We start from the raw sequence: 11,991 nt of genomic DNA on the forward strand, positions 1-11,991 counted from the left end.
AAAGGGGCATGGCTCATATTTTGAGGGGCTGCCGTCTTGAAACAAGATGGTGGTTTGCCAAAAACAGAAACACAAAAACCACCATTGAGGTCCCTGGGGGGGCCTCCTCCCAAGTGCTGTCAATGCAAAAGTTGTTAGAGGGGAACACATGCACACACCGTCATGGTGATCTCATAAGCCTTCTTCCTTTCCGGAAAGCAGCCTAAGAAAAAAGAAGATACACAAGAGAGAACTGCAACAGCCACTGGGAAATTGGCTCCCAGGGGCACTGGGAGGAGAGAGAGCAGGATTCTCTTGAAGGCACCGGTTTTTTTAAAATTATTTTTACATTTTACATTATGTCTTCTCAGTTTTTAGATCCCGTTCAGGTTGAATCTGGAAGGCCCCACTCTGAATGCAGATGCGCGCACACTGCTTTGATACTGCCGCCCAGAACAAAACTCATTCTGTGCCTAGATGAAAAAATGGGGGGGGACACTGGAGGAAAGCAGGCAGAACACCCTGAACTTGGCAGCTGTTGAAGTCCTTCGTCCTCACAAATGGACTCCAGTGGGGGAAAGACAAGTCAGAACCCTTGGAAGGGCAATAAAACGCCTGAAATTTTCACACCAACCAAATAGAGGGGGGAAATACAGGAGTTACCGGCAGGAGAAGATCCTTGTTTCCCGTTGAAAGCAACAGGAAACAAGAAGAACAAACAAGAATAATTGGCAACAAAAAACAAACTGATGTGAATGATTGGATCCAGTATTTAATAAAGGGAACTAATTGAATCATTCAATGAAAAAACACATGTTTGCACATGGGGAGGGGGAGCCGGCAAGGTTGGAGTGGGCCCCTCCCATCTGCCTCCTTCTTCAGGGAGGTGTGAGAGGAGAGGGCAAAGAGCAAGCTGTCACCCAGCAGTATAGCTAGGGGAGAGGGGGTCGTGTTTGGCCCTCTCCTCGGTGGCCCCTGGAGTGCGGGAGATAATGAAGAAAATAGGGAGGGGTGGAATTGGGAGGCCCTCAGGAAGCTGGGGGGCCCGGCAGGCTCCATCTGCTCAATTATAGCTACACTCCTGGGCCACACCCCTGTTTGCACACCTTACATGGTGCCACCACATTAGCATCTGTTCACTTGCATTAGGGACAAGATGCGATAACCCAACACACTCAGGGAGGAACTGGACTTCTAGAGTCCCTGGGGGGTGAGTTGCACCCTGAAGACGGACAACTCTAGGAGCTCACTCTAACAATGTCGCTTTTTAAATTTTACTGTCATTTTCCAATACAGAGATAGCAGTGAAAGCTATAACCATCTATGATAGCTTCATTACATAAACCAAAATAATAACAATAGAACCCAAAAACCTGCCCACCCCAGAACACATGATGTACCATATATTGCAATAATGAGAAAGAAAAAGGAAGATTGTTCCATCATCAAGTGGCAATCATATTGAGTTCAGCCGCTGAGTGTATCGGATCCATGTCATGAGAAGGAAGAGAGCTGGTCTTGTGGTAGCAAGCATGACTTGTCCCCTTAGCTAAGCAGGGTCCACCCCGATTACATATGAATGGGAGACTTGATGCGTGAGAACTGTAAGATATTCTTTTCCCTCTCACACAACACTAGAACCAGGGGTCACTCCATGAAATTGATTGCCAGGAGGTCTAGGACCAACAAACGGAAGTACTTTTTCACACAACGCGTGATCCACTTGTGGAACTCTCTGCCACAGGATGTGGTGATAGCCAACAACCTGGATGGCTTTAAGATGGGTTTGGATGACTTCATGGAGGAGAGGTCTATCAATGGCTACTAGTCGGAGGGCTGTGGGCCACCTCCAGCCTCAAAGGCAGGATGCCCCTGAGTACCAGTTGCAGGGGAGTAATGGCAGGTGAGAGGGCACGCCCTCAACTCCTGTCTGTGGCTTCCAGCAGCATCTGGTGGGCCACTGTGCGAAACAGGATGCTGGACTAGATGGGCCTTGGGCCTGATCCAGCAGGGCTGTTCTTATGTTCTTATTCCCTTAGGGGATGGGGCCGCTCTGGGAAGAGCATCTAGGCTCCAAGTTTCCTCCCTGGCATCTCCAAGATAAGGCTGAGAGAGATTTTTGCCTGCAACCTTGGAGAAGCTGGCACTGCTACCAGTCTGTGTAGACAATACTGAGCTAGATGGACCTATGGTCTGACTTAGTATATGGCAGCTTCCTATGCTCCATTGAGAAACACATAGCCAAAAAGGTTGTCATCTAGAATAAAAAATGTGTGCTAGCCAAGTAAGGGTCTTGTTCTAAATTTGAGGATATTTTATCTTGTAGCATTAAGTCCTCGACTTTGGAAAACCATGAACAGATTGGAATATGGCCTTTCTTTTTCTAGTACTTACAAATTTTGCAGCTATAGTGAGCAAAGAAAACAGTTCCCTCTGTGCTCCTGTAGACAACAGAACCGGAGGTAGGACAAGAAGGAAGTTGACTGCTGCCAAGGTGCTGAGATGATAAAAGGTGCTGAGATGACTGCTGAGATGATAGGTTCCAAGTTCCCTCCCTGGCAGCATCTCCAAGAGAGGGCTGAGAGAGATTCCTGCCTGCACCCTTGGAGAAGCCGTTGCCAGTCTGTGAAGACAATACTGAGCTAGATAGACCAATGGTCTGACTCAGTAGATGGCAGCTTCCTATGTTCCTAAGGCTGAGCCAGGGACCTTTTAATTGTTGTGATGATTGTTTGATACTATCCCTGTTTTATGGATTGATTTATAAATTATTACTAGCTGCTTTGGTTCCTATGCAAAGAAGTATAGAAAACTTTAACATAAACAAACCAAGTTATTTTGTTTCTCAGAGAGAGAAAGCACCTTATGAATGCACCCTTACTTACTTGGTTGTACACTGAAGATGCTGAATACATGTGCATAGAATCCATCTGAGTCTTTGTAGTGAGCCTGAGCCTGGTGTAGCATCAGGGCTAAGAAGTCCCAGATTAAAATCTAGCCAGGGGGGCTTAATTTAAATGACCTTACCAGAGTCACTATTATTTTATCTACAGCCTTTCAGCTGCAGTGTAGGGGTTGCAATGCCAACCGGCATAGCAGGATTACCAGAAGGATTCCCTGATAAGTACTTTGAACTATTTAAAACACTAAATTAGTATTGTTATGGGCTCCTGGCTGGCCATTTCTTTTGCTAAGCAGATTTACTAGCTAATAGTCCAGAAGTCCCTAGCTAGCAGGGCTGATAGACTCAATGGGGTAGGATGGAGACATGTCCTACTGAAGTTCGGGAGCTGTGCACACACCTGTTTCGTGGTCCCCTCGTCTGTAAAAGGCAAGGTAGGAGGGGGAGGGAGTGTGATGGTCCTTCTGGGTAAGGGGGCTTTCCCTCCTACCTCATTTACCTGGAACATTTACCTCTCCTTCCTGGAGCTCTGTTTGATCCTCTCTCTCCCTCCCCAACATTAATGACAGCCACATTGCTGCAGGCTGCCCATTCATCAGGTAGAGCTGTGCAGTTAACTTTACAGCTCTACCTGATGAATGGGCAGCCTTCAGGCAGCGCAGCTCTCATTTATTTATTTATATTAAATTTATATACCGCCTTTCATTAAAATAATCACAAGGCGGTTCACATAGAAAAAGTTAAAACAAGACTATAAAAATTACACAATTAAAATATTCGAAAATATAAAACCGGATCTAATTTTAAATTTTTTAAAAATACATACATAAAAATACAATTCAATATACAAAGAAGCAACAATAGAGACAATCACATAAAAGCCTGAGTAAAAAGCCAAGTCTTCACATGTTCTCTAAAAGCCATGATGGAGAACGAGGAGCAAATAGCCACTGGGAGAACATTCCAAAGTCTGGGGGCAGCAACATGAACGCTGGGCAAGGGCAGAGCAGGGCAGGATGGGAGAGAGAGGAGCAAACGGAGCTCTGGGAAGGAGAGGCAGCTCCTCCTCCTCTCCCCCGCCCTGCTCATTAGGATGAGCCATTCCTGGTAGGACATGCCTCCTACCCTACTGGGGATACAGCCCTAGTATTCCTTAGTGGTCAGTCAGTTTCTTTCTAGTGCGAATCTGGGTATGTAGAAATTGACCAGAGCTTGGAACAAGTATTTCTCCCTGGCTAAAAGAGGGGCTGATGTACGGGGTATGTGCGCATGAGAAAGAACAAAAGAAGCACCCTGGAACAGACAGTCAGTTTTGGCACAGGTAGACAGAGAGGGAGAGAGTACGCACGAGCTGCGGGTTGGAAGCCTACTGAGGTTCTTGGGAACGGATGTGGGTAGCGGACCTTCTGCCTGGTAGTCTGCACACACTGGTTGCCTTTGTGTGCATTTGTAAATAAACTAAATACAACAAAACCATCATAAGCCTCCAGTGGTCTCTCCTCCAAAGAAAAACAAACCAAGATAACGGTGCTGCCTTTCCCTGGAACTCCTCACTGCTCAGGGAAGTGGCTGCACGTAGCAGCACTCTGATGCTGTGAGACTCAGGTTGTGGCTCAGTCAAGCGAGGGCAGCTGAAAAGCCATGGCCAAGGCGGGCAGCTGGCAGAGGAGGCCTAGAAGCCCCTCTGCGCAGTCTGCCTCCTGCATCCCATCTGGGTCTGCTGTGTTATTTAGCTGCCGCCCCACAGAGATTCCAAACAGGGAGGGAGAGAGAGAGAGATTTGCCACTTTGAACAAGAAAGAGGCTCTGCTGGTTTGTACAGTGAAATAAATGGGTTTTGCAATCAGGATGCGGGGAGGTGAAAGCGCAGATGGCTGCTCCCTGGATACGAGGCAGGGGAGGGCTTCTCAAGATGACTGAGGCAGAATCCCTGGCATGAAAGCTAGGCAGTACTCCACGCGTCCTCAAACATCAAGGACCCGTTTCCACCTCCAAATCAATTCCAACTTGGACGGAGGATGCAATTGCTGATATACGATTGGGGGGTGGGGTGTATAGGAAGCACCATTGCAGGCATACAGGCACACAGCAGCCTCCTGGTGGAATAATCAGGCCCACCAACCCATGTGGAGCTGATTGGAAGCAGATGGCCCGAGTTCATTGGCTATTTCATCAGTATGTCCTCTGGAAATTCCCTCTGGAGCAGAGGCGGGGAAGGATGCAGAGCTAGGAAAAGGAAACAGGAATAGGCAGTCTTCTCTATAAATAGCACATACCACAAACCAACACAAGGAATCCCTTGCTAAGACAGGGTTAAACGTTAATACGCTATGAGATACAAGGAGGACTACACACCACCACCCTGTATAAAAAACATGATTATTCATGATTTTTATTGTTATGAAATTTATATAATGCCTGCCTCTTAAGGGCTCTAGGCAGTTCACAAAAGTAAATACAACAAAAGAAAAATAAAACAATTTAAAACATTCACATATTATTACAAGCCAGGATAAAAAGATGTGTCTTAAGGGCTCATTTAAAGGCAGGTAAAGGTGTTGAATAACAAACGGATGCAAGGAGCACATTCCAGAGCCCAGGAGCAACTACAGAGAAGGCCTACTCCCGAGTCGCCGCCAGATGAGCTGGCAGCATCTGGAGACGGACCTCGAGAGCTTAATGTCTGGTGGGGATCATGCAGAAGAAAGTGCTCTCCCAAGTAACTTGGTCCTAAGCCATTTAGGACTTTAAAAGTAATCACCAGGACCTTTGTCCATATTTTATCACCTGTATTTTGCCTAGAAACCTATTGGTAGCCAATGCAATTGCTTTAAAACAGACATAATATGGCATCTCTGAGAAACCCCAGAGACCAGTCCAGATGCCGCATTTTGGACCAACTGAAGTTTCCAAAGCACATACAAAGGCAGCCCCACATAGAACACATTGCAGTAGTCAAGCCTAAAAGTTACCAGAGAGTGCACCACAGTTCTGAGATCATTGTCTTCAAGGAACGGACGCAGCTGTCATATCAACTGAAGTTGATAGAAAGCACTCCTGCCATAGCCTCAACCTGAGAATCCAGAGTGAGGCCTGGGTCCAGAAGCACTCCCAAGCTATGTACCTGTGCCTTCAGGGGGAGTGCAACCCTATCGAGAACAGGAAGATCTATCACATCCCTCAAAGTATGACCCCTTACCGTGAGTACCTGTCTTGCTTGGATTCAGTTTCAATTTATTATCCCTCATCCAGTCCATTACTGCCTGTAGGGAAGCATTTATGGGGGTTATGCCATTTCCTGATGATGATGTCATGAAGAAATAGATCTGGGTGTCATCTGTGTACTGATAACACCCTGTTCCAGATCTCCTGATGATCTCACCCAGCAGTTTAATGTTGCTTTCTGATTGCAGGGTTTATTCTAATGTGAAACTTGACACATTTTATGCAGTGTTGGGGAAAACATGCAGTAGGACTAAGTTTTTCTGCATTTGGGCCCATGGAGTTTAATAGGCAACCATGGTGTTTCTTAAAAATAAATAGATAAAAGGATATGTTACCAAGAGATAAAATAAAAGGAACAGAAAATTAAGGTGAATACTGTTTCCTTTTAATCATGATAGCCTTGTACGAAAAGCATATTTATTTTTTTATTCATTCATTCATTCATTCAATTTCTTTACTGCCCTTCCAAAAATGGAAGAGCAACAACAAATAGATAAGATGGCTCCCTGTCCCCAAAGGGCTCACAATCTAAAAAGAAACATAGGATAGACACCAGCAACAGTTACTGGAGGTACTGTGCTGGGGCTGGATAGGGCCAGTTACTTTCCCCCTGCTACATCACCACGTTAAAAGGTGCCTCTTTGCCAAGTTATCAGGGCATTACTCTTCTATTCTTGGCAAAGCAGCTCCATGTTTCTTGCTTCCTCTCTATTCTTTCCTTCCTGTTCTTTCTTTCTTTCTTTCTTTCCCCATTATTTTCTTGGCAGGGGGCTGCACTGGCTGCCTATGCAGTAGGAGAAAAGGTTTAGAACAAACCCTGCTTGGCTTTCATTTCATTTGTTTGTTTGTTTGTTTAACTCAGCCTCAGTGCTAGCCTATCAACCATTCCAAATCGGCAAACATTGAAATATATAGATTAACAAAAAGTGTAGGTAGGCATATGAATAATGGTCATCGTCCTTTAGCGGACCTTATAATTTCCAGCCTGCCAAAAGTGGGGCTTTGATAACGTGGCCTAAATTGGTTTACACATTAACTGGGGGGTGGAGTGGAGGCGTAGCTGGTTGTGAGGATGGTTCCCTCCACACTACGCGGCGGGGGGGGGGGGGCGGGACGCCAGAGAATGCATTTCAACAGTCATTCTCTGACACCCAGGCCAGAGGAGCACATTGCTTGAGATTTTTATATAGAAACATCCTGCAGGGTATCAGGGGAATCAGAAGCCTAGGCGGTTGTTCATTTGTTGGTGTAGAGCCAGCGTGGTGTAGTGGTTAGAGTGCTGGACAAGGACCGAGGAGACCTGAGTTCAAATCCCCATTCAGCCATGAAAACTAGCTGGGTGACTCTGGGCCAGTCACCCCTCTCTCAGCCTAACCTACTTCACAGGGTTGTTGTGAAAGTGAAACTCAAGTATGCAGTACACCGCCGCTCTGGGCTCCTTGGAGGTGGAGCGGGATATAAATGTAATAATAATAATAATAGCCCCCAGTGAGGCACTACCTTGGCGTGGTTGTGGGGCTTGCGTGCTCTGAGGAAGGTGAGAGCTATGCCAGAGGTCCAACCATACTGGACAGGTCTCACCAGAGGAGCCAGACAAAGAGTGCCTCTCCCATCAACAATATGGTGAGACGTAACTTTAATAAATCTATACCGGATCCATCGTCGCCCGGGTCAACAAGGACCGCGCCAGGTGCTATAGTTTCTGGACATCTGGTGGCAAGTGGGCAACAGGACTCAGGATCTTCAGTTGAGCAACCAGGGCTGGAGACAGCAAAGTTAATGGAAGAAACGTCGCTTAACCGAAAAAAATATACGAAAAATGCCAACAAGGAAATAATGATCTGCTATTACAAGTCTAGTCCAACTAGAAGAGGTTACTTAAAAAGAATTGTACCAAATTTGGAATGAGAAGCATCCAGACACAGAAATAACAGAACAAAGGCTAGCAGACCAGAGAAGATTCATAATAAGAAATAAAGTATTCACAGGAGTAGAGCTGGAAGAACTGCAAAGAGCAATACAAGCTCAAGATATGGAAGAAGAATTACCACCAATTGAAGAAGTTGCTCAGGCGCAGGTGGAGGAGGTGTTGGAAATAGAGGATACCACCGTTGCTGAACTGTTTCAAAACCAAAACCAGGCAACCGCCCCTTTGCCTTCACCTCAAAAACCCAAATGCTGTTTAACAGAAAAGCAACAAGAACTAAAGCAAAAAATAACTGAGCACATGAACCAAACAACCACCAGGGTTCGACTTCCAGCTCTAAAAACTGTTGCCAATAAACAACTTGCTCAGGTATTAAAAGATGTCAATGCTGCACTTGCAGAAATAACAACCAAGAATTTGCAAGAAACAAACCAACTAATGTACAGTGCAGCAACAATAACAACACAAGAGCTCGGATATAAGATCAGTGGACCTGTAAAAAAAAAAAAGCAGTACATCACCTAAATGGAAGATTCGATTAGAAAATAAAATCTCCAGGCTTAGATCAGATGCTAGTAAATTGAAAGATATGAAAGACAAGAAGCTGAAGAATGAAAACACCAAACGGTATCTGATCCAAAAATACCACCTAGATTCAAGGAAAATTAGAGAAGTCCTGGAAATAATAAAACAGCAAATAACAGCAGTGTCAAAGAAGATTAGCAGGTATGAAGCCAGAATTACACAACACAGGCAGAATCTCCAATTCCAGTCGAATCAGAGATGTTTCTACCAAAGCATAGAAGGAGAAACTGCAAGAAGCTTAGAAACGCCAAATAAAGAAGAAACAGTGCAATTCTGGGGAAAATTATGGGACAATCCAATAGATTATAATAAGAAAGCACGCTGGATGAAAGAGGTCAAAAAATGTAACCAACAAATGCAAGATCTAATAATAACAGCAGAATTAATAAGTGAAAGAGCAAAGAAAATTAAAAATTGGACTGCGCCGGGCGACGATGAACTGCATGGCTTTTGGCTTAAACACCTAAAAATCCTTCAAAAACAACTATCAAAACAGTTCAATCACATTTTGCAAGCAGGTGATATTGAACAATGGCTAACAACTGGGAAAACTCATCTCATCATGAAAGACCCAGCAAAAGGTGCAGTTCCAAGTAATTATAGACCGATAACCTGCCTTCCAACCATGTTCAAATTATTAACTGGAATAATAGCAGATGAAGTGATGCAACACTTATTAACTAACAAACAGCTTCCAGTTGAACAGAAAGGAAATTGCCCGAACACCAGAGGCACAAAAGACCAGCTGCTGATTGACAAAATGATTTTAGAAAATTGCAAGAGAAGAAAAACCAATCTAAGTGTTGCATGGATTGACTACAAGAAAGCCTTCGATTCATTGCCTCACACATGGATACTAAAATGTTTAGAAACAACTGGTGTCAGCAAAAATATTCAGATATTTATTTAAAAAGCAATGAGCATGTGGAGTACACAGTTAACAATCAATGGCGAGACACTTGGACAGGTTAGCATTAGAAGAGGCATTTTCCAAGGGGACTCACTATCCCCTCTGTTGTTTGTAATCGCCATGACCCCACTTTCACAAATACTAAACAAAACAGGCTTTGGATACCAAACATCTAAAACATCAAGTAAAATCAACCATCTGCTGTACATGGACGATCTGAAGTTGTATGGAAAGTCCCAGTCAGAAATCGAATCACTGCTAAGCACTGTCCGTATATTCAGTAGCGATATAGCAATGGAGTTTGGACTAGACAAGTGTGCTGCATTAATAATGAACAGAGGGAAAATAAGAAAAACAGAAGGAATAGAACTGCCCAATGGAAGCAAGATCAAGAACCTGGAAGAGAAAGAACCTTACAAATACTTGGGCATTCTCCAGGCTGATAACATCGCACATGCTGAAGTTAAAAGAAAAATTGGAAGTGAATACATCAGGAGAGTTAGAAAAATCCTCAAGTCCAAACTCAATGGTGGGAACACCATACAAGCCATAAACACCTGGGCTATACCTGTTATCAGATACACTGCAGGAATAATAGACTGGATCCAGGCTGAGCTAGAGACGCTGGATCGTAAGACCAGGAAAATCATGACCATCAATCATGCTCTGCACCCCCGCAGTGATGTAGATAGGCTAGACCTCCCTCGCAGCTCAGGTGGAAGAGGAATGCTGCAAGTCCATCAAACAGTAGAGGAGAAGAAAAGAGGCCTTGAAGAATATATCAATGACAGTGGAGCAGATGCACTTAAAATGGTCAATAACGTGAAACTATTCAACACCAATGAAACAAAGCAGGCCTACAAGAAAGAACAAGTCAAGAACTGAGTAGAAAAATGGAAAAATAAGCCCCTGCATGGTCAATATTTGCACAATCTAAGTCGAAAATCAGACATCACCAAGACCTGGCAATGGCTTAAGAATGGCAACTTGAAGAAAGAAACAGAGGGTTTAATACTGGCTGCGCAAGAACAGGCACTAAGAACAAATGCAATAAGAGCAAAAGTAGAAAAATCCACAACAAACAGCAAGTGCCACGTTTGTAAAGAAGCAGATGAAACAGTGGACCACCTAATCAGCTGTTGTAAAAAGATTGCACAGACTGACTACAAACAAAGGCATGACAAGGTAGCAGGGATGATACACTGGAACATCTGCAAAAAATACAAGCTACCTGTAGCCAAACATTGGTGGGACCATAAAATTGAAAAAGTTGTAGAAAATGAAGATGTAAAAATATTATGGGACTTCCGACTACAAACAGACAAACATCTGCCACACAATACACCAGATATAACTGCAGTCGAGAAGAAAGAAAAACAAGTCAAAATAATCGACATAGCAATACCAGGGGATAGCAGAATAGAAGAAAAAGAAATAGAAAAAAATCACCAAATACAAAGATCTACAAATTGAAATTGAAAGGCTGTGGCAGAAAAAGACCAAAATAATCCCAGTAGTAATTGGCACCCTGGGTGCAGTTCCAAAAGACCTTGAAGAGCACCTCAACACCATAGGGGCGACAGAAATCACCATCAGCCAATTACAAAAAGCAGCTTTACTGGGAACAACCTATATTCTGAGACGATATCTATAACAATTGACAATAAAATTCTGGCATCCCAGGTCCTTGGGAAGGACTTGATGTCTGGATAAAACAAACCAGTCAATAACACCCGTCTGACTGTGTAAACAAGAAATAATAATAAGCAAGATCAAGAACCTGGAAGAGAAAGAACGTTACAAATACTTGGGCATTCTCCAGGCTGATAACATTGCACACACTGAAGTTAAAAGAAAAATTGGAAGTGAATACATCAGGAGAGTTCGAAAAATCCTCAAGTCCAAACTCAATGGTGGGAACACCATACAAGCCATAAACACCTGGGCTATACCTGTTATCAGATACACTGCAGGAATAATAGACTGGACCCAGGCTGAGCTAGAGACGCTAGATCATAAGACCAGGAAAATCATGACCATCAATCAGGCTCTGCACCCCTGCAGTGATGTCGATAGGCTATACCTCCCTCGCAGCTCAGGTATTTAGATGCATCTTGCCTCTGAGGCTGAAGGTGGCCCATAGCCACCAACTAGTAGCCATTAGTTTTCAGAACCTTCTTCCCCTTTTGATCTTGAAAAACAGGGCTCTGTGGTGGGCGTATTTCCTGGGTACACGGAACACACCTGTTATATCACCTTCCTGTTATTTGACAGTTCAGTACACACTTCAAAAAGAAAAGAGAACCTGTGTTTCTCCCCACTATAGAGGTTTAGCACAGCCCCAAAGCCTGAAACATTGGTCAAGCCCAATGGCTAAGTTAGCTATCAGGTTTGCCCCATCCTTGGGTCCTATATCGTAATAGCAGCTCCTGCAGAGACTAGCACTGGCAGGTGAGGACTATT

The sequence above is a fragment of the Hemicordylus capensis genome, chromosome 7 (genome assembly GCF_027244095.1).
Source record: "Hemicordylus capensis ecotype Gifberg chromosome 7, rHemCap1.1.pri, whole genome shotgun sequence".
Classification (NCBI taxonomy): domain Eukaryota; kingdom Metazoa; phylum Chordata; class Lepidosauria; order Squamata; family Cordylidae; genus Hemicordylus; species Hemicordylus capensis.